The sequence below is a fragment of the Coregonus clupeaformis genome, chromosome 14 (genome assembly GCF_020615455.1).
Source record: "Coregonus clupeaformis isolate EN_2021a chromosome 14, ASM2061545v1, whole genome shotgun sequence".
NCBI lineage: Eukaryota > Metazoa > Chordata > Actinopteri > Salmoniformes > Salmonidae > Coregonus > Coregonus clupeaformis.
The window spans coordinates 39702145-39726115 of record NC_059205.1 but is presented as its reverse complement, the minus strand read 5'-3'; the positions used below and the strand labels follow the sequence as shown (position 1 = coordinate 39726115).

At 44.7% G+C, this 23971-nt stretch overlaps 1 long non-coding RNA gene across 1 annotated transcript; it reads right to left on the bottom strand.

The window, feature by feature from the left end:
- Positions 1–4229: 4229 nt before the first annotated feature.
- LOC121581499 lies at positions 4230–9566 on the bottom strand. Its single transcript, XR_006003213.1, has 5 exons — positions 9049–9566; positions 7358–7457; positions 7165–7202; positions 6988–7053; positions 4230–6400 (listed from the first exon to the last, which is right to left on the bottom strand). It is a non-coding gene; the product is annotated as an uncharacterized LOC121581499 (long non-coding RNA).
- Positions 9567–23971: the final 14405 nt, after the last annotated feature.

Here is a 23971-nt window from a genome sequence, read left to right as displayed (position 1 = left end):
CCCCGTCGTTTTTCATGCCGTACCTTGTGTTGGGTGGAGTAATAAAAACCCCTAACACGTATTCCTGCGCCTGTCTTCTAATCATTATACAACGTGACAGAATAATCAACCCAGCAAAATGGAGACAGCGGGAAAGGCCGAGCTGGCGACCATCGTAGGGACAGTCCAGCATCACGAGGACTGTCTCTCCAGACTCGGCAGCGCCATGGACAGCGTGCTGGCCACCATCCTGCGTTTGGAGAGGAATGTGCAGTACCTCCAGTCTCCAGCACCGGTTCTGGCACCAGCCCCCACACCACCACTACCTGCCTCCGTCCCATCTGAACCGGTCCGCGGAATACCCCTGTCCCTCCCAGACCGCTTCGATGGCGCGCCAGTGAGATGCAAGGGATTCCTTTTGCAATGCGACCTGTACTTCGCTATCTACGCCGAGGCTCTCTGGAAGAGACAGGGTTGCCACAGTCATCTCGGCACTGACCGGAAGGGCCCTGGACTGGGGTGCCGCGGTCTGGGAAACGGGCAGACCCGAGGTTGAGTCCTACGAGTGTGTGGAGGTGTGTTCTGCACGTTTGCCCGAGGCAGAGCGTAGGAGAAGGAGGAATCTCGGCCTCTGCTCCTATTGTGGAGAAAGGGGTCATTTAATTAAATTCCCTGAATTCCCTAGCCCTCACTCCCATTAGCTCTGATTTGATTCCGTAGCTGCCGGGAATCTTTTAGATAGCGCACTGGCCACTGCATTACGCATTCCTTTGGTTCCCCTACAGTCACCCAGTCCTGTTCGAGCCCTGGATAATCATCCAATAGGGAAGTGGCTCGTACATCACATCACTGTTCCTGTTTCTCTGCTGACCCATGACAATAATTTAGAACAGATCACCTTTTTCATTATAGACACCCCCACGCACCCCCTTGTTGTAGATCTCCCCTGGTTGACTTGGCATAACCCTGTTATTTCCTGGTCTGAGAGGAGACTGCTGGGTTGGTCGCAGGAGTGTCAGGGGAGGTGTCTCGCAGTGTCTGTTAACACCACTACGGTGGAAAGTCTGGACCCCGCCACTCAAGTGGATTTACCAGAGGAATACCAGGATCTGCACCGGGTTGTCTCTAAGACCCAGGCTATACGCCTGCCTCCTCATCGCCCCTGGGACTGTGCCATTGACCTGCTGTCTGATGCAGCCCTCCCGAGAGGACACGTCTATCCCCTCTCCTACGCGGAGACCGAGTCCATGGAGACCTACATATAGGAGAGCCTCCAGCAGGGTTTATCTGCCCCTCTACGTCACCAGCCTCCTCAAGCTTATTTTTTGTCAAGAAGAAAGATGGGGACTGCGCCCTTGCATTGATTATCGGACACTGAATAAAGCCACCGTTAAGTTCAGCTATCCTTTACCCCTCATCCCAACCATCATCGAACAAATGCACGGGACGCAGTACTTCACGAAACTGGACTTGAGGAGTGCCTACAATCTGGTGCACAACGAATGGAAAACGGCCTTTTCCACGACCACGGGGCATTACGAGATACCCGTAATGCCCTTTGGCCTGTCTAATGCTCCTTCAGTCTTCCAGGCCTTTATTAACGAAGTGTTTCGCGACATGCTGGGACAGGGTGTAGTAGTTTATATAGACAACATTTTGGTCTATTCTGCTGACCGAGCCCAGCATGTTTCGTTAGTCAGGTCTGTGCTGGGAAGACTGTTGAAGCATAACCTATATGTTAAACAAGAAAAACGTTTTTTTTCCAGCGGTCCGTGTCCTTCTTGGGCTACCTCATATCCACGGAGGGAGTGGAGATGGAGGAGCAACACGTCAGCGCAATCAGGTCATGGCCCATCCCCAACTCCGTGAAAGCAGTCCAGCGATTCCTGGGGTTCGGCAACTATTTCTGGAGGTTCATCCGGGGCTTCAGCACGGTGGTCGCGCCTCTTACCTCCCTGCTGAGAGGAGGTCTCCAGCGGCTTCGTTGGACGGCGGAGGCGGAGAGGGCGTTCGAGATGCTGAAGGCACGCTTCACCACTGCTCACTTGCTGGCATATCCCGACCCCTCACTTTCCTTCATCGTCGAGGTGGATACCTCCGAAGTAGGAGTCGGGCAGTGCTGTCCCAGCGCACCGGAACCCCTCCAAAACTGCAGCCCTGCGCCTTCTACTCCAAGCAGTTGAGCGCCGCCCAGAAGAACTACGACGTAGGGGACCGGGAACTTTTGGCGTTCAGGAAGGCTCTGAAGGCGTGGAGGCACGGGCTGGAGGGTTCCAAACACCCTTTCCTAGTGTGGACGGACCACCGCAACCTGGAGTACATCAGGGCAGCGAAGAGGCTAAACCCGAGACAGGCCAAGTGGGCTCTATTCTTTGGCAAGTTCCAATTCACGCTTTCCTATAGGCCAGGTTCAAAGAACTTGAAGGCGGACGCCCTGTCTCGCCTCTATGACGCAGAGGAGAGGCAGTGAGAGGAGACCCCCATCATCCCTTCGTTCTGTATCATCGCGCCAGTGGTGTGGGACGTGGATGCCGACATACGGCAGGCCCTGCGTAAGGAACCCACACCTGCACAGTACCCAGAGAACCGCGCCTACGTGCCCACGGGTGTGCGGGACCACCTCCTTTCCTGGGCGTACACGGCGCCTATGTTGGGTCATCCTGGGATAGGCCATACCATCGCCTGCCTGACTGAGAAGTACTGGTGGCCCACCTTGGTTAGGGACGTCCGGGTTTACGTCTCTTCCTGCTCCATCTGTGCCCAGTCAAAGACACCCAGACACTTCCCTTATGGAAAGCTCCTTTCCCTGCCGGTTCCACAATGACCCTGGTCTCACCTCTTGGTGGACTTTGTCACTGACCTTCCCCCCTCCCAGGGGAACACCACCGTTCTCGTCGTTGTGGACCGGTTTTCCAAAGCTTGTCGCCTCCTTCCTCTGCCTGGACTCCCGTCGGCCATGCAAACCGTGGAGGCTCTTTTTACGCATGTCTTCCGGCACTATGGGATCCCGGAGGACATTGTGTCAGACCGTGGCCCTCAGTTCACCTCACGCGTATGGAAAGCGTACATGGAACGCCTGGGGGTCACGGTCAGTCGCACAGAATTCCCTCCGCCACTCCTCCACTAACCTCACTCCTTTCCAGTGTGTGTTGGGGTATCAGCTGGCCCTGGCACCTTGGCATCCGAGCCAGACTGAGGCCCCTGTGGTGGACGAGTGGTTTTGGCGCGCTGAGGAGATCTGAAACACTGCGCACACTCGTCTCCAGCGGGCCGTGCGTCGGCACAAGGAACAGGCCAACCTCCACCACAGTGAGGTGCCTGTTTTCTCTCCAGGCGACTGGGTCTGGCTCTCCACCCGGAACCTGCCCCTCCGCTTGCCCTGCCGGAAGCTGAGCCCGCGGTTTGTGGTGCCGTTTAAAGTCCTGAGGAGGGTTAATGAGGTAACGTACCGTTTGCAACTCCCTGCTGATTACCGCATTAACCTGACTTTTCATGTCTCTCAGGCCAGTGGTGCCTGGTCCCCTCGCTGAGGCTGGACCCAGTGACTCCCCGCCTCCTCCTCTGGACATTGAGGGAGGTCCGGCGTACTCTGTCCGTGACGTCCTGGATTCGAGGCGTCGGGCGGTGCGTCTCCAGTACCTCATCGACTGGGAGGGGTATGGCCCAGAGGAGCGGTGCTGGGTTCCTGCGGTGGACATCCTGGACGCTTCGCTGACCAGGGATTTTCACCGTCGGCGCCCTGACCAACCCTCACCGCGTTCCTGTGGTCATCCCGAAAGCTGGTGTCGTCCCGCTGCTGGTGCAGTGCGTCGGGGGTACTGTCACGGATCCCCCCGGTACTGCTGCTCATTCCGTTCACCAGCTCCGGAGGTCTACGTCACCGGTCTTCTAGGCATCACTGACCTTGATCATTACCACCAACCCCGGACTGTCTTGTCTCATTATGCACATTCCTGCAGGATATGGCAATTTCAAGTTAACTACAGGATTTGAGATACAGTATGTCGTGACAACAGATAAAGAGATGTTTGAAATATAGTGGAGCATCAGACGTTTGAACTCAGCAGATGAGAAATGTAATAAAGGACAATGTCCACATGCAATAGTGTATGCTATTTTTATTTGATAGATACCAACACATTTACATTTTAGCAGACGCTCTTATCCAGAGCGACTTACAGGAGCAATTAGGGTTAAGTGCCTTGCTCAAGGGCACATCGACAGATTTTTCACTTAGTCAGCTCGGGGATTAGAACCAGCGACCTTTCGGTTACTGGAACAACGTGCTTAACCACTAAGCTACCTGCTTCCCCGGTTTCAGTAGGCCCACAGTTCAGTCAATGTAATAATGTCAATGTAATAATGCATTTATATATCATGCTGCCAGTTTAAGAAACACCTTCAATCATACATACTCTGATGTCAAAAAAAGTTGTATACAGTTACGTTAAATGGTTCAACCCTTTCTCAGTCTACCTCCCATTTGTTGGGCTGTAAACAGATGTAGTTCCCTTGTCCACCTGGGATGTCTTTCAGGTAAACACAGGTGGTACGGATGTCTGTGTTTTGGAATGAATGCGATTCCCATTAACGATCGCTCTGTGGTGAAATTTACATGGTTCTTTGTAAGTAACGTCTGACTCACCAAGGAGAAAAGCCTCCCTTGATGTAGGGTTCCGTGCAACAGGATACACTCTTCTTTTTTTCACATTTGTTGGCAAGTTTATAGCCCCTTAACATTTCTTCAACGAACCTTTAGCTAGCTTGGTTTGATTCTGTGCTGAATGTAATAGTGAGTAGTCTCGGGATGTGTTGGTAGATGGTGAACATTTCCACTCTTTGTCCTGGTACACCTTGAGTGCCATGGAAGAGTTTACCAAGTTTCCCATTACTACTTTCAAAGATGAATGCACTTTGAGCCCACAAAGGTCCCCAGTTTCGGACAGATGTAGGTGCATGCAAAAGAATGTGAACATTGTAGCTGACATGACATTTCCGATACAATTGTTCAAACCTAATAACACATTCTCGTAAGAACATCTCAGCCATATCAATGTAACCGTGTCTTTCAGTAGGTACCCTGCACCAGTAGCAGTAAATGGTGTAAGTACTGCCTGGGTAAAATCCCATTTTATACAGGGGAGGATATAGAACAGCAGGAAGTGTTGGAACTCTGTGGCTTTCCAATATTTGAGTAAATGAATTGAGCGTAGTGGTCTTGTCACATTTACAGGTGGTTTTATGGCAAGCAATCTTTTGTTTATGCGCTCTATTTCTCTTCCAATGTACCAGGACTCAGGGTGATATTTGGACTCAAACCACAGTGTAGTAATTTGCCGACATATGCCAAGTAAGATAATGTGCATGTAATCAAAAGCAAACCCTGCAATCATGTTGAAAACAGTTCAGGAACATTAAAGGCGATGGGCCCTTAACACCATGTATGATGTTCCCTGACTCTACCACCAAGGCAACATCTCTGCGGTGTTTAGTGTCTGTGCGTGGCTCTGGCTCACTCACAAGCGGATACACTAGTGAACCCATTACCCTTTTCTACCACTTCTCCTTTGTGATAGCACCAGTTGCACTCATGTTCACCATTGAATTGTACTTTGCAGCGAGCAAGGGAATCACAAATACAAACTGTACACACATACATTTGTGGGTGTCCCTCTCAACTGACATGTTAAGCCCTCACCCTCATGTGAAACACACTCATCCACAAAGGGCTGAAGGAAATAATTCATTTCTGGACTCTTTGGCCCACAGCCCCACAAGAATGATGTGCTTCGCTCTTAGATTTGGGGGAAGTTCATTAACTGTGACTTGTAGGGGCCAGATGTGGGAGGACATGAATATTGGAATGCCATCCACATTCCATGAGAGTGAAAGGTTTATTAAATCAGTGTCATTAAGGGTATCTATTGACTTGTATAGTGCACCATCATAGATGTCATCTATACTATCTGAACTGCTCTTGGACCTAGAATAGTTATATTCTAATGCTTCGCAGAATTTGGGGTCTGATAACTTTTCCTCTAGTTGTTTTTTGACTGACAATTTCATGAACACTGATCCACTCTTGACAAGAGATGGCATATCCCCAGGGAGGCAACCACATGATGTGCAATGATCTGAAATACTGGCATGTTCGACAAATATACTGCATTTCAAAAGTGACTGTTAGGAACGCCGTTTGTCCCCTCTGGACAATGGAGATGTATAATGTCCAATAAATCACTGAGAGCTATCTTGGTGGTTATGTGTCTTAGAGCATAGCAGAGTAGTGAGAGCAGAGACTCATCTTCAGTAATTTTTGCATTTGGATAGATTTTGCCTTTTCTCCCCCCTCCTTGTCCTCCGACTTGATTTATGATGTCCATGCTTTGTCCATCTGTGTTGTCCCACCTGCGTTGTCTTCCTGTAAGCACAACAGATACCCAGGTCAGAAGGAGGCTTATAGCCGTAGTGTTAACATGAAGGAAGGCAGATCACTAAGAAACAGACAATGGAACAGAAAGTAGACAAATGCAGGAGGAGAATAATGAAACAGAGAAGACAGCGAACAAAAACTGTTGTTGGCTTGCACCTCTCAGTCATCAACCTGTAGTTTGGTATTCTTCCCATATATTGAGCCTACCCTGTAGTCTTGTGGTAAGAGTTTCTGTTTTGAAGTCAGAAGGTTGGGTGTTTGATCCTTGCCAAAGCCATACCAGGGTTGTATTTTTTTTTTATGTGACCATATGAGTCTCTGTTAGGGACTCAGCATTAAATATATTGCATTGTGGATATTTTAAACACCACCCCCAAATATCTGACCTGTTGAGGAACTACATTCCCATTTTACCTAAAAACCTGTCAACTTCTAGGACGGCTAAGTGATCATTGCAGTTACTTTTCGCCACAAAGGTTGAGAGTTCAAGTCCCTTCTGTGACCCATTCCCTACTGTTTAATGGTGTCAGTCTACCTTCTAAGTTCATGCAATTTCAATTGCTATGTTGTTTTACCTGAATGGACGGATGCTGGCGGTCTTGGGTCACGCGGCGATCGACGTCGCTCTCGGCCGAGCTGTCCTGTGGGGAAGAGCCATGCATGTCAGGTGACTGTTGCAACTGTCAGTAACGTTTTAGAAACGAGTGAATGTGTAGCACTGCTATGTTGTTTTACCTGAGTGGAATACTTACTTGTAGCCATGGCTTATAAGCCATTTTCCTCTTCCAATCTAAGGAGGGTAGATGTTGACGAGATGATTAAGGATACAGCACAGACAAAATACAACCAATCGTCATTATCAGTAGACAGTTTTGGTAGACTGTTTTAAGTCCATATAGGTACATTCGATTTGTTATGAATGTCTGAAAATCATACAGTAGCTACCTTTCTTGTTGTTGACCTGTGGCTATCTCCTTTTCGTCCGCCTTGGGACTGGTGTAGGTTCTTGGAGGTAGGCCTTCAATTCCATGACTAGGCCTATAGGCTAGATTAAATGAATGGGGCATAATAGATTAGAGGGCATTGAAAAGGAGATTAATATAATTAACCAAGATACCCAGAACAGTGTTTCCCCTATGATGTTAGTAGGCGTGGCCAATGGAACGGTTTTAGAGGCCCTCTTGGCCGCAGAGACAACATCTTGCTGTTTTATAGCAAATTTCCTGCAATTCAACACATTTTGCCATGAGGCAGAGAGAACATTTTATAGTTTTAAAGCTAATTTCCTGGAATTCTACACATTTTGCCATGGGGCGGAGAGAAAATGTACAGTTTTAAAGCTAATTTCCTGCAATTCTACACATTATCCCATGGCTTATGTCGTGTTCTTATTTCATTTAAATTTGTTGTTGTTTTGCATACATTCTTATCCAGAGCGACTTACAGCAGTGAGTGCATACATTTTTGTACTTTTTCGTACTATCTGAGTGACTCAAACATTATAACAAAATCAATGGGGGCCCCATGCCATTTTTGGAATTTTTGATTCTCCCTGACTGTCTAGTTTTTATTTTGGTTATTCTTAGTTCTCAAATATGATCTTATTAAAAATGATATTGCTCCATTATATTTTATACTGTCGTGACGTGACTTGCATTCGTGTGATGACTGTTATTTATCAAATCAATTGACTATGTTAAATTGTTACTCGACTAAATTAATCATGTAACAATTAACTCATTAGGAATTTGGGGCACCACGGAATAAGTTGTTTAACGAGTTACCATCTCCCGAATTAAACTCTTAGAAGATATATATATGTTATATATCGATACCTTTCTTTTCTTTCTGGTCTAACCATTTTAAGCCTTGTAGCCACAGCTCCACGCTTCCTGGTCTTAGATTCAAAGTTCTAACCATTCTAAACGTGCAGTCGCCACTCTCACATTTTGTGGTCTAAAGGTTGATTTGTTTTTCAAGGCTTTTTATGCTCTCTGGGTAAAAGGGGCGTTCCATCATGATGACACAAACTCTGATGTCACTCGGGGCGTGGCTAATCACTGTGCAAAGTTTATATGAAAAACTATTATCTCATTAGAAGACTAAAATCACATTCTTATCTTCACCAAAATACTCTCATACTTAGTCATATATTTTATACAACATTTAGATGTAAACTTGATAGATAGAATATGTACACTTTACGAGTTACAGTTCTTGATACCATCCTTAATGACATCACAAAATAATAAACAATATGACATGATTATTCTTTAGATTCCCACTGACCATTCCAATCATTTGGAGGTCAGGAATAATGTTCCAATATCCAATCTTTTGACGTTAGAGTTTTTAGGCGGCAAGAGTCTCTCTGTAACAAAGAGATTTCTTTCTTCCCATACTAGAGACCAAAAGCAATAATTTTCTGCAAACTATTTATGACCAGCTGTTAAGTCATAAAACCGGCCCAACTCCCCCTTCTCCTCTCCTGTGGGAGAGGGGGTGGGGGGGGTCTGGCTATCTGTCAGCCATTTGCCAAGCTGATCTGGCACCTTTGATCCTCACCAAGGAGAGAGTCATGACAGTCCCCCTCTGGTGGGTTCAACCTTGGAAGTATTCTACAAGTTGCAACCCACCATAAAAACCACCACGGGATGTCCTGGTTGTGGATCATCGTTGCGGTCCCCCTCTGGTGGTTTACCCTGGTAGGGTTTCTGCAAGCTGCATACCACCACAAGAATGGGCAGGGGATGTCCGGGTTGGCAATCGCCGTTCCGGACCCGTTGTCGGGTCGTCCAGGCTGGTAGATCTGGGCAGTAACTTAGGCAGATGTTAACAACGCACGTAAACTCACGAAATACATCATTATATTTCTTCCTCAAATGAGCGGCGTTTGGCACTAACTTGTGGTTTTATGGGGAACTTGTTTGTGGCACTATCACTTCCTAAGTCAAAGAAAATGAAAGTAAAAATGAACAAAAACACAAACAAAAGATAAACAAAATATAGTTACCACACCTTAATCATCTAATTGGACTGTATTCTAGATACATCCACGGTCTTGGCTAAATTACTCTATCATGGCATTGTCTAATGTCATATTTAGTGCGTTCCTACTTATCGGTGTTGTAGTGGCTTCCTTTCCTCTTTACCATAGCCACTGCCCTAGCCTGAAGCGGGGTTGTTTCGGACGCATACAGTCCACACTCAACGTTTCCAAACGGCCAAACATTCAATGAGATCCAGGGATATAGTGCAACAAAAAATGTTTATTCTTCTTATCTAACAAAAAGGTATTCTCCAATCAACTTAAAGCAGAGATTACTTGAAATGCAAATACATAATATAATATGACCTGTCTGTCTGTATTTCTGTATGTCTATATGGTCAAAAAACTATACCGCTCCCGCATCTAGCAAGGACTCCTCCCCCAAAGGCCCAACTTCCTGCCTTTATACTAACACAATTAACACAGTACAATGAATGGGCAAGAGGGGGGCCAAAAACTGAGTTACACTAATAACAAATGAATATATCTCAATCCGGTAAATAAATCATAAAGGTACGTACCTAATATTTCATCATATACATTAATATTTAATATATTTACACAAATGTACATGGAGCTCAGTATGTTCAGTCTTTTATACAAAATATGCCCAAATCGGCTCTAACATACCGGCCCCTAATTGTTGACTGCACTGAATGCACAACAATTACTTAATATTCAAACGTAGAGCCAATACAAAAACATTCTATACCAGAGCACCATTACAGTTCATAGCTATATACAAATATACAAGGTGCCATATAGGAAAATAGTCCATAGATCTCAGTCTGAGTTGAAGTGTAAAGGTGTTCAACTTCCAAAAAATGTCAAGAGTACGACATCAACGAATCAGAGGTGCACGTGATTCAAAGATGGAGCACTGTGTGTGTGTGTGTGTGTGTCTCACTTCGTCGCCTCAAGGAGCAGACAGAGTTTATTGATAGGTCTCTGTAGGATATTGGTCTTAGTCTTAACCATGACGCTCCGGACAAGACCTTTGGCCCCTGGCAAAGCCTTCACCACACGCCCCATTAGCCAAGAGTTCCTTGGGGCGGTGTCATCAACGATGACCACAAGGTCACCAGGACTGAAGTTTCTCTTAGTTTTGTTCCACTTGTTCCGCTCCTGCATAAGTGGAAGATACTCCCTGATCCATCTCTTCCAGAAGAGGTCAGTGATATATTGTACTTGCTTCCATCTCCTTCGTGAGTATAGGTCACTTCTCTGGAATAGTCCTGGTGGCAGGACTGGCTTTGCTTTCAGATGAAGCAGATGGTTCGGAGTCAGGGGTTCTAGATCGTTAGGGTCATTTGTTACAGTAGTGATTGGTCTGTCGTTCATAATCGCCTCAACTTCACACAAGGCTGTCTGCAAAGCCTCATCATCCAGTACTTGCTCTTTAAGGACTGAATAGAGGATATTTTTCACCAGTCGGATCAACCTCTCCCATACCCCCATGGTGGGCTCCAGAGGGAGGGTTGAATGACCATGTCACTCCTTCCTTCAGTAATTTATTTTGAATCTTGTTGTGATCCAGCTCTTTCAGAGCTTCTCCTAGCTCTCTGTGTGTTCCAACAAAGTTGGTGCCATTGTCTGTTCTGATACTTGTTACTGGGCCCCTTCGACAGATGAACCTGCGCAGGGCATTGATGCAGGAATCAGTATCCAGATAACTAGCAACTTCTAGATGGACAGCTCGACTCACAAGGCAAGTAAAGATCACACCATACCGCTTCACATGAACGCGGCCTCGCTTCACCTCTATGGGGCCAAAGTAATCTATGCCCACATGGGTGAAAGGCGGCAAATCAGGTGCTACCCGATCTTGTGGAAGGTCAGCCATCTTCTGTTCCCCAGCTCTAGTTTGCATCCGCCTGCAGAAGACACAGCTCTTAAGGATCTTCCTTGCTAAGGAGTTGGCACAGGGTATCCAATATCGCTGGCGAAGTCTAGAAAGCATGTGACCTCTCCCAGAGTGGCCAACCTGCTCATGGATGTGGAGTAAGATCAGTTTGGAGATGTAGGAGTCTTTGGGCAGGATTATAGGATTCTTTAGTTCCGTAGGCATAGCAGCTTTGCTTAACCTTCCTCCTACTCTCAGAATGCCATTGTCAACTATTGGATCAAGCTTACAGATTGAGCCGCTTCTCTTGGCACATTGTTTTCCTTTTACAGCTAGTGCAATTTCTTGTTTAAAGTGCTGTCGTTGCTCAAATCGAATGATGACCTTTTCTGCTTCATCTAGGTCATCTACAGACAGACTTTCTTTTCCAAACGTCAGTTTGAACTTGTCAATTTGTTCCTTCAGTGAGTTTGTCAGACTCTGATCTGATCCTGGATCAGTTTGGGTGAGAACTTTCCTTTTCTGGCTTAACTGTAGTAGAAGTCTCTTCAGTTTCAGCATCCAGGCAACTGCTTTCTTCAAGCTGTTCCATGTTGAATAGTACTCAATCAGTTTGCTGGTCGGACTCTTTTCTTCCACACATGTACTGTTTACGATGACGTCTTTTCTCACCTCTGGATCATCTGGAGGGATGGAGCCAAGCTCCTCGGGGACTTTCGGCCATTGTGTTTCTGTTTTCTCCAGGAATTCTGGTCCTTTGCGCCATCTCTTTGAGTTCAGGAAAGTTTCAACATGTAATCCTCTTGAGGCATCATCGGCTGGGTTGTGTTTGGAGTTCAAATACCTCCACTGTTTTGCTTTCGATAGGTCACGGATCATAGCAACCCTATTAGCCACAAAAGTATGGAATCTCTTGGTATCGTTGCGGATGTATTTTAGCACCGACTGGCTGTCTGTCCAGAAAGTTGACTCCTCAAGTTCAATCTGGAGCTCCAACCTTAACATCCTGTCCACTCGCACTGCCAATGTTGCTGCAGCAAGTTCCAGTCTGGGGATCGTCATCTGCTTGAGTGGAGTCACCCTTGATTTCCCCAGTATGAATGCGATGTGGACCTTTTCTATAACGTTTGTGAACCTAAGGTAGCTTGCCGTGCCATAACCTTGTTCACTTGCATCACCGAAGTGATGCAGCTGTGCGGTCTTGATTTGACCAAAGTTCTCCGGCATCATACACCTGTTGATCTGGAATCTGGAGAGCTGGTCCAGCTCTGAGAGCCATCTCTTCCATGAAATAGAGTGTTCTTCAGGGATGACTTCGTCCCATCCACACTTTAGCTTGCAGAGCACTTGAAGAATTTGCTTTGCCTTTAATACGAATGGGGCGAGGAAACCTAATGGATCATAAATAGAGCTGACAGTTGAGAGAATACCTCTTCTTGTAAGGGGTCTGTTCTTGACAGTGACCTGGAAGTTAAACACATCCCTTTCAATGTTCCATCGGATTCCAAGTGCTCTTTCAACAGGCAGCTTTTCTCTGTCCAGGTCCAGTTCTTTTATCTGCTTGGCTTTGTGTTCATCAGGGATAGAAGCTAGAACAGTGCGGCTGTTGCTGACCCACTTGGTCAATTTGAACCCACCTTGAGAGCACACATCCCTGAGGTTTCTTGTGAGAGCTATGGCTTGTTCTTCTGTGGCCACTGACTTGAGGCAGTCATCAACATAGAAGTTGGACTTGACTGTTTGAATCACCTCTTCATCGTACCCCTCACAGTTGTCTTCTGCAGTCTTTCGCAGTGCAAAGTTTGCACAACTTGGAGAGGATATAGCACCGAAAATATGTACTGTCATTCTGTACTCCTCCAATCTTTTGTTAGTATCACCATCCGGCCACCATAGGAATCGCAGGAAGTCTAAGTCATCTTCATGGACACGTACTTGATGGAACATTCCTTCGATGTCTGCCATCATGGCAATGTGCTCTTGCCGAAATCTTAGCAAGACTCCTATAAGTGTGTTTGCCAGGTCAGGGCCTTGAAGGAGTTCACTGTTAAGAGATGTACCTTTATAGGATGATGAACAGTCAAACACCACTCGTATCGTTCCTTTGCGCTTATGGTGAACGCCATGGTGTGGTATGTACCATACCTTGCCTTTCTCTCTGAGGAGCTGTTCTTGTGGTACCTTCTCGGCGTAACCTTTTGTTATCATCTCTTCCATGAAGCCTTTGTACTCTGCAGCGTAACCTTTGTCCTTCTTGAACTTCCTGATAATATTTAGAGCCCGCTGCTTTGCCATGTCACGGTTGTTTGGCAGGACTACATCTTTGTTGCGAAAGGGCAACGGTAAGTAGTAGTGATGGTCTTTGAGGGTTATGGAGCTTGATACTATCTCCATAAACCTACGATCCTCAGCTGACATCTCACTTTTCTCTTCATACTCTCTCTCAGGGAAGTCATGGTTGTACTGATTTACAAGAAGAACCCCCAGGTCGGCCATTGAGATACGATTGGCCATCACCGTGGACGCCCGGATTCTTCTGCCATGGTACAACTGTTGAGAGGACCATTCATCACCCATCCAAAGAGGGTTTTCACTGCATACGGTCCGTTGCCTTGGCTATTTATGATTTGCCAGGGTTCCATTGCCTTTGGAGCATTTACGCCAATCAGAAGTTCGACGTCAGCATCAATCTCCTTCAACTGAACCTCTTTCAGGTATGGCCACCTTTTGAGCTCTTTCTGAGTGGGAATGTTCTCTCTTGTCACTGGGATCTTATGTTGGGTGTAGACCTTTGGTAATGCAAGAAATGTGTCGCCTTCCACATTGCCAATCTCTAATCCAGATATCTCAAAGCTCTTGGTAGGACTCTCCTGCCCCATTGTGCGTAGCAGAATTTCAGTCGCACTGCCTTTAGCTTGCAACTGCCTCATGAGTCTCTCCGTACAAAATGTTGCTGAGCTACCAGAATCGAGAAACGCATAGGTTAACACAGACTTGCTTCCATTTGCCACCTTTACTTGAACTGGCACAATTGCAAGTGCACAATCTGTACCGGCCCCGGTATCTTCACCAGCTTCCAGTGAAACAAGAGCACTGCTGACAGTCTCCTCCCGCTTTACTGCTACACCACTCATATCTGCCTTTTGAGATCTAAATCTCTCTCTTCCTTCAATGTGCAGGATAGTGGGGTGCTTTCTTTGACAGCTCTGACAGGTCATCCTTCTTTTACATTCTCTGCTTAAGTGTCCTCTCATCAAACAGCCAAAACAAAGGCCTTTTGATCTCAGAAACTCAACCTTGAATTCATGTGGCTGTGCCTTCACCTGTTGGCAGTCGACCAATAAATGCGCACCAGCACAAAATATACATGAGATACTGGGAGCATCAGAAGGGTAGGTGCCTGGTCTCTTTACTTTGAATGTTTGTTCTTTTAAAGGTTTTTCAGAGTCACAATCTGCCACTACAGCTACTGTAGTGGCAAAGCTGCTTCCCCTACTCTTGGACTTGAACTGCTGTTTAAAGTCAGCTTCTGTTTTGGGTTTTAAAAACCTTTTTGTTGTACAGGGGATCTTGAATATCTCCATACAACGGATCCTGCAGTATTTTGGCCTGTTTTTCCATGAACGTTACCAGGTCACTGAACTGGGCCCTCAGGTGACTTCTCTCTAAAATATCACATGCCATAGACCTCCATTTTTCCCTTAGTTTGTAGGGAAGTTTTGACATGATCAGCTTTATGTTGGAGGGAAGATTAAGCTCTTCCATGTTCTGTAGGTCTTGCATAGCGTTACAGCAACCTCTTAGATAGAGTGCATAACCACCCAGTCCCTTTCCATCATCGGGTTTGATGTTTGTCCAGTTCCAAGCCTTTTCCATGTAAGCAGTGGTGACTTTGATTTCATTGCCAAAGTGTTCCTTTAACAACCTCTTAGCTACTGCATAGCCTCTTCTGGCTTCCATATGCAGACAACTACGGACCAGATCCTTGGGCTGACCAGAGGTGTATTGTTCCAGGTAATAGAGCCTATCCTGGTGACTGCTTGTCTTATCTTCTATACCATGCTCAAATGCACGCATGAATGGCCTAAAGTTTAGAGGATCACCGTCAAACATAGGTATCTCCCCTAACAGGGAGTGTGGCTTGTTTGTGCTGTAGTACAAGGAGGTCAGCAATTTCATTCTGCCTTTGCATGACAGTAGAGAGGTTATCATGGCTGGTATTATGGCTGATACCCGCAGTGTTGATTCTGTGTCGATTGCTAGACCTTGCTGTTGGCTGCTGAAGAGTGTGGTTTACGACTGTTTTCGGAATAGGGTTTGATGGCTTTGTGGTCGGTTGTTGTAAAACTCTTTGTAGTGGGGTCTTTGGAACTGCACCTAATGCAGCAAACTCAACAGGTGATGGTTCAGGTTCCACATAGACCTCTGGTTCCTGTTTCTCAAAATAAGAGTTCATTCCATCTTCTTGGCTTAGTAAATGGGCTGCCACAGAATGGGATTGAGAAGTTAACTCGGTACTCTCCAGGACCTTCAGTTTGGCATTATATGCTGCTATGTCCGTTTCCAGTGCCATTTTTTCCATCCTAACATTCAGTTGAGCTTTCTCCAGTTCCAATGCATGCTTGTCTTGTAATGATGCTTGGCGAGCTAGTAGAGCTGCTCGTTCTGCCTCGGCTTTAAGGCGTTCAGAGGACACTGAGGAAGCAGTCTTAGAATACTTAGTTTTACTTGATATTTTTGACACATTGGAAATGCTGTCATGTGGTTCAATTAGCGTTTGTGGCTCAACTTCAGCCTTTTTCCATATTTCCACCTCTTTCAGGAAATGTTCATAAGTTCTCATTCTTGGTTGATAATAGTTAATGCTCTCCTGTTCCTGTTCCTCCTCTGTGACCAGCTCTAGCACAGATTCATGAGCCTTCTTAAAGTCATTGAGCACAGCATCAAATGCTTCAAGACTCTCATTCACAGTTGCAATGTTTCCTCCATCAACAAGAAGGACTTTTATTTCATTCATTTTGCGTGTACACACTCCAAGTTTGCCTCTCCGGGCTGCATAGAGTGAATTTAGATGCTCCTCTGCCCTCTCCAGTGGAGTCTTATTTGGGATTTCCTCCTCCATCATTCACTTTTAGTTCACTCAATTTACAATGACACGGTTGTTGGTTTGATTGTTAAACGTAATGCCCCTTTAGACCTCCTTTAATCTTTAAAAACACAGTCATCCATTTCAGCATATTGACCCATTTTGAATTGCACATGTGCAAGTTTGGCATTTTAGATGCGTTTTAAACATTTCATCCCGTTGAGGTTTTGTCCCTTTAATGAAGTTTTAACACGCAGTATCTTTAGATCCTTAAGTTGCATTCGTTGCGTTGATGGATTGCATTTCCACGTTAGGCCAAATATTAGATATATGATTAGGCTACATTGTGCATAGGATCTGTGTTTCCCAAACTTAAACTTCTTAATTGTTTTCACAGCGCTGTATTTTGAATTCCATTCCCAAGTTTATCAAACATTCCAATTATAAGCACATTTGCGCTTCCATAATATGCATGATCAAACGATCGCCTTGAACAGGGCAGCTCATTCATTCGCAGTGGTTACTCACGGCTGGCGAAATCTAGGAGTTCAAATCCTTCCAAGCGAGCTGTCCTTATGGTCCGAATGCAATTACAAATAGAACAAAATCCAGCGTGTGTCCGAACCGGAGATTTCCTTCCGGTAGTAATCCTTCACGGAGTTTTTTGACTTGAATGTTTGGCCGTTTGGAAACGTTGAGTGTGGACTGTATGCGTCCGAAACAACCCCGCTTCAGGCTAGGGCAGTGGCTATGGTAAAGAGGAAAGGAAGCCACTACATTCAAGTCAAAAAACTCCATTTTTTGTTGCACTATATCCCTGGATCTCATTGAATGTAGTGGCTTCCTTTCCTCTTTACCATAGCCACTGCCCTAGCCTGAAGCGGGGTTGTTTCGGACGCATACAGTCCACACTCAACGTTTCCAAACGGCCAAACATTCAATGAGATCCAGGGATATAGTGCAACAAAAAATGTTTATTCTTCTTATCTAACAAAAAGGTATTCTCCAATCAACTTAAAGCAGAGATTACTTGAAATGCAAATACATAATATAATATGACCTGTCTGTCTGTATTTCTGTATGTCTATATGGTCAAAAAACTATACCGCTCCCGCATCTAGCAAGGACTCCTCCCCCGAAGGCCCAACTTCCTGCCTTTATACTAACACAATTAACACAGTACAATGAATGGGCAAGAGGGGGGGCCAAAAACTGAGTTACACTAATAACAAATGAATATATCTCAATCCGGTAAATAAATCATAAAGGTACGTACCTAATATTTCATCATATACATTAATATTTAATATATTTACACAAATGTACATGGAGCTCAGTATGTTCAGTCTTTTATACAAAATATGCCCAAATCGGCTCTAACAGGTGTGTTTCTTAGGGCACTATCCTAAGTTGATAACTACATGATAAGTCTACAGCTGTAAGGCACTAGTTTCGGACAGTCTACAGGGATGACCTATGGACCTCTGGGGAGAAACGGGTGAGTACTGTAGCTGTAGAGTCAAAGGCCTCAGGGTAAATTTTCAACTTTAAGTGATCCTTAAGTGATCCTAGCATAAATCCTCATTAAATGTTCTGTTGTACATGTGTGTTTATGCTTACACAAGTGCACATGCCAAGGGAAAGAAAACCAAGTATCCTTCTAGGCTGCAACCTGTTCAGAATGAGTCTGATGTCATCAGATAATTTTCATGTCAATGCCTGGAGGTCAGTAAGAATTGGTGCCGACCTCAAGCCATAAGTAAAGGGGACCTGTAGTGGTTTTACTACAAGTCACTGTGTCTTACACCATTGTAGTGGCGATAGTTATGAAGGAGTCTATTTCATAGCTATGTTATCCACGGAGGAGCTAACCTCACGGCGCAGTACTCTATAAGCACTTAACCAGTCTTATGCAGTGTAATCATGGTTCATGACTTCTAATAACTATCCTCCTGAATGGAGGGTTCTATTTATTAGTGGCATGTGTGTTAACCATCATTAGAGTGTTTTGGGAGATTTCCTTCCACATGTTGCAATCCGAGTGAATACTAACTCTTCTGTCGCTGTTATCAAGGGCAATTCGACTTGTTGGGTCTCTAACCTTCTTAGTGAGTGTGGCTGGACTGACTGTTGCTGGCATTGGTACTGGTACTCAAGGGAACCAGCTATCCTACCGATGTCTTCTGAAATGTTATCCTACCGGAATACATGACTAGAGCATTTTACTAGTTGCATTGTAGTTGAAACTACACATGGCAAGGAATGATTATTGTTGCCATTTGTTTTGGAGGTGGAAAGTCCACTGGACTTCTTTTACGACCAGTGTGGTACACCTCAGTGATATCTCAGATGTGTTCTAAGGTTATCCCCGTCAAGGGGCTTGTCCGCTCCTCTCTGTTCTCATGGGGAAGTTTATAACTAGATTTGTTTCCTGCTCTTGCGGTCTCATACAGTGTTGCACGTAGTCTCGACCCCCCCACCGGCCTCGACGAGGCTCATCATGGGTCTGGGCTAGTATTCCCCCCATTTGTGTCTCGGGACCCCCCCCATCAACGGTTGGTGTTGGTGTCCAAGGCACAAATGAAAAGGTCGGACCCTTTTCGGCATCCGCGTTGTTAGTATATTGGCTGTAACCTTTCAACCAAATCTCCTGGTGTTTGTGCTTCAAAAAGCTCAGTGGCTGTCATGGCCTGTCAGTCACCACAGTGTCCATGTGTGGCAATCGTTCCAGTACCTGCGAACTGAGACGAGGATATCTTTCTGCGATATGGCACAGCTTTTAACCAGTAGTAATCATCGGGTCAGTTGCGGGACTGACGCCGTTAGTTTCATTTTAAGGGGTTTCAGTCCCCCTCAAATCAGAAAATGTATCATCGGAAGCAGAGTACACTCTGCACGTCATTGCTTTTATTCCTGAGACGGCCACAGTGCTTGCGGAAGTGTCAGAAGGACAAGATAAGTTAACCTCGGCTACAGCATCGCATGACTCCAAGGAGGAGGGAAGTTGCTCACTCACAGAGACTGCTGGCTCGAAATTATGAAAATAATGGTCAATCAAGTTTGCTGATTGAATGTGACGAGATATCGTAATATCTCCTTGGGTCAGATTCTGCACCAAGAGTTTCGAAACGTATTTTTCCCAAGGGGTTCTTGCGATAGATACCCCTCATGGATTATTGTGTTGCAGCTAGCGTTCGGAGAAGACAGTGTGACCATACTTGGTTGGTTTTCCAATCCATCAGTGGGATCAAACGATCCATCAAGTCTGCTCCGAGTAACAGGGGTTCACTTTCGAGGTTGGTAACATACACAGGGTGAACAAGCGATACGTCTTGGAAGTGTAGTTTCAGCATGAGTCTCAATGTGAGACGCGAGGTAGTCTGAGTGAAACCTCGAAGTTTAGTATCGCATCGTTCCGTTTTTAACCAACATTTAGCTGGATTCAAAGTCCTTTTGAGATCATTGAACAACGTTTGAGAGCCCGAATCAATTAGTGCATGACAGGATAAGCAGTCCTCCAGGACTATTTCCAGGTATGGGCTGTTTGAGTCACGTTTTGTGGTCATATTCCCCACAAAGTGGAGTGGTTGTTCGCAATGACGCGATGTTTCATTAGTGTTCATGGTGAAAACAGATCGATTTATCAGGTTTTGAGTGGAATTGGCTTTTGCAATGTTTTGGACCTTTTGCGTCGCAACATTTGTATCAGAGTCTGTAGACAAAGCCTGTGGGCTTGTTTCTAGATCGAGCGGGCCCTGGATAGGGTCTCGAGTGAGAGCGGGACTAAGTTGATCGTTTACATCCTAGAAAATTGTGTTAATTTTGGCGGACCTGTTGTCCGGCAAATCCACGTCTAGTCATAGTGACTTATCTTTTTCCCCTTTCTCAAATGTTTGCACTTCTGTATTTCTCTTAGCAGAACATTTATAGAGAGAATCTGTTTTAATCTTTGTTACCCTTGTTGTTGGCCAAGAGCAGAAGATTGAGGGACACCTGAGAGAGGCAACGTCTGAAACCTTCTGTCGTCTTCACTCCTTTGTGTACCGAGCTCTGGTTGCGAGCTTGGTTGCTTGACTGGGTAGTCACGCTGTAGCGCGTGACTGTTCTGGAATTCCTCCAGATGGTACCTAAGGGTGGTATTCTGCTGCATAGCGGAGTCCACTTGAGTGCTTAGAGTACTTATTTTAGACACGTGAGTGTCACACTTGCTCCGTTCGTCCTCATACTTATCTGTCATGGTTTGCAGGTAGAGGTCTTGAGTACGGAGCGAGAGATTCAGTGATGAGATTTCCTCCGCTTGCTTAGAAATCAATTTGTCCCTCTTCATAACCTGGGTCCTCTCATCATTCATCTGGTCAGTGATTTCAATGAGTTCCGCTGATTTGTCATCCAACTTGGTCATTGTGCTCATTAACTGATCGTCTTTGGCCTGCAGCATTTGGACTAGAACATTATTGCTTTGAGTAACATTAATCAAAACTGTATGTTATCAAGTTGCGCGCCCCTGTTTGTTGATAACTCGTTGGATTTATCTAGTTTGGTGTGGACTTCGTCGTTTTTAGTTTTGGCTAAATCGAGTTGTTCCTGTAGAAGACGATTTTGTTGAAGAGTTTGTGCTCATTCGTCGTCATTCGTTTTTTAAATTACTTTTAATTGTTCCGTTTTCAAACGCAGTTCCATTGTTAACAGTATTTTTCCCTTTTCTGCTTTTGTCATTAGTGTCCCGGTTCTCTTCACCTGTCCCTTCATGTCAACCGGTTCTTGCTTGTGCTTCTGCTGTGCACTGCGGTACAGGACCAATGTCAAGCTCTGCTGGCCATACATCAGGGCTAAACTCGAGAGAACCTTTACAAGGCCTGCGCCTGATTGTTTATTTTTGGAGGGCGTTTGTCTCAATTTCTGCAGTTTTCCGCTAATTTTCCGCTAGTTAGGGTTTATATCGCTGCTGAGGTCAGCGATCAATCCTTTTATGGGTGAGGGTTCACAAATTAGTGGGGGAATGGGGACTACCCCCTCTGATAGCTTGCACATTATTCTTTTAATTTTTTTGAGTTTGGGTTTTGAGTCGTTGGAAGCTGCAAAAATGATTTTAATCTATTTATAGACATTAATGGACCATCAATACTGGATCAGTAATGTGGGAGTTGGACGTGAATGAATTTGCAAAAGCAAATTTAATTGATTAATTAATGTTAATGATTAATCATACCTGTCTAAGCTATCTGGGAATTAATATAATTAACCTGAAAGCATCACTGTATCAAGGTTAATGTGGAAAAGTTTAAAATGTCTCATTGGTTTGAACAATTTAATGGTCCTTATCCAAATGATCAACCTGAAAAAGTTTGTTTGTCAATTTACATTCCTTGTTAAATTGAATGAGACAACAATATCCAATCAGTTGAGATTGGCTGGATATCATAAGTGTAACCAGTAGTTCAAATGTGAGTATACATTGGCCCTCATATAGGATTCCACCCCACCCCCGAAAAAAAATACTGACGATATTTCACCCTGAGGGCTGAAACCACATGGGATTCCCACGAATGAATGCCAGTGGTGGAGGTGTTGCTGTTTATATTCAGAACCACATCCCTGTAAAGATTAGAGAGGATCTCATGTTAAATACTGTTGAAGTTATATGGCTGCCTCACCTAAAAGCCCATTCTTGTGGGAAGCTGCTATAGACCACGAAGTGCTAACAGTCAGTATTTGGATAACATGTGTGAAATGCTTGATAATGTATGTGATATCAACAGAGAGGTATATTTTCTGGGTGATTTAAATATTGAATGGCTTTCATCAAGCTGCCCACTCAAGAAAAAGCTTCAAACTGTAACCAGCTCCTGCAACCTGGTTCAGGTTATCAGTCAACCTACCAGGGTAGTTACAAACAGCACAGGAATTAAATCATAAACATGTATGGATCACATCTTTACTAATGCTGCAGAAATGTGCTTGAAAGCAGTATCCAGATCCATCGGATGTAGTGATCACAATATAATAGGCATATCTAGGAAAACCAAAGTTCCAAAAGCTGGGCCTAATATAGTGTATAAGGTCATACAATAAGTTTTGCAGTGATTCCTATGTTGTTGATGTAAATAATATTTGTTGGTCCGTGGTGTGTAATGAGGAGTAAATAGATGTCGCACTTGACACATTTATGAAATTGCTCATCTCAGTTACTAATAAGCATGCACCCATTAAGAAAATGACTGCAAAAACTGTTGAATCCCCTTGGATTGATGAGGAATTGAAAAATTGTATGGTTGAGAGGGATAAGGCAAAAGGAATGGCAAATAAGTCTGGCTGCACAACCGATTTTCAAACGTACTGCAAATTGAGAAATCATGTAACAAACTGAATAAATAGAAAAAGAAACTACACTATGAAACAAAGATAAATGACATAAAGAATGATAGTAAAAAGCTTTGGAGCACCTTAAATGACATTTTGAGAAAAAAGGCAAACTCAGCTCCATCATCCATTGAATCAGATGGCTCATTCATTACAAAACCGACTGACATTGCCAAATAATTACTTTAATTCTTTTTTCATTGGCAAGATTAGCAAACTTAGGCATGACATGCCAGCAACAAACGCTGACACTACGAATCCAAGTATATCTGACCAAATTATGAAAGAGAAGAATTGTAATTTTGAATTCCGTAAAGTGAGTGTGGAAGAGGTGAAATAATTATTGTTGTCTGTCAACAATGACAAGCCCCCGGGGTCTGACAACTTGGATTAAATATTACTAAGGACAATAGCGGACGATATTGTCACTCCTATTTGCCATGTCTTAAATTTAAGCCTACAAGAAAGTGTGTGCCCTCAGGTCTGGAGGGAAGCAAAAGTAATTCCGCTACCTAAGAATAGTAAAGCCCCCTTTACTGGCTGACCAAATACAATGCTATTTTACAATAAACAAATTGACAACAGACTTTCAGAACGCTTATTGGGAAGGACATTGAACAAGCACAGCACTTACACATATGACTGATGATTGGCTGAGAGAAATTGATGATAAAAAAATTGTGGGGGCTGTTTTGTTAGACTTCCGTGCGGCTTTTGACATTATCGATCGTAGTCTGCTGCTGGAAAAACATATGTGTCATGCTTTACACCTCCTACTATATTGTGGATAAAGAGTTACCTGTCTAACAGAACACAGAGGGTGTTCTTTAATGGAAGCCTCTCCAACATAATCCAGGTAGAATCAGGAATTCCCCAGGGCAGCTGTCTAGGCCCCTTACTTTTTTCAATCTTTACTAACGACATGCCACTGGCTTTGAGTAAAGCCAGTGTGTCTATGTATACAGATGACTCAACACTATACACGTCAGCTACAACAGCAACTGAAATGACTGCAACACTTAACAAAGAGCTGCAGTTAGTTTCAGAATGGGTGGCAAGGAATAAGTTAGTCCTAAATATTTCAAAAACTCAAAGCATTGTATTTGGGACAAATCATTCACTAAACCCTAACCCTCAACTAAATCTTGTAATAAATAATGTGGAAATTGAGCAAGTTGAGGTGACTAAGCTGCTTGGAGTAACCCTGGATTGTAAACTGTC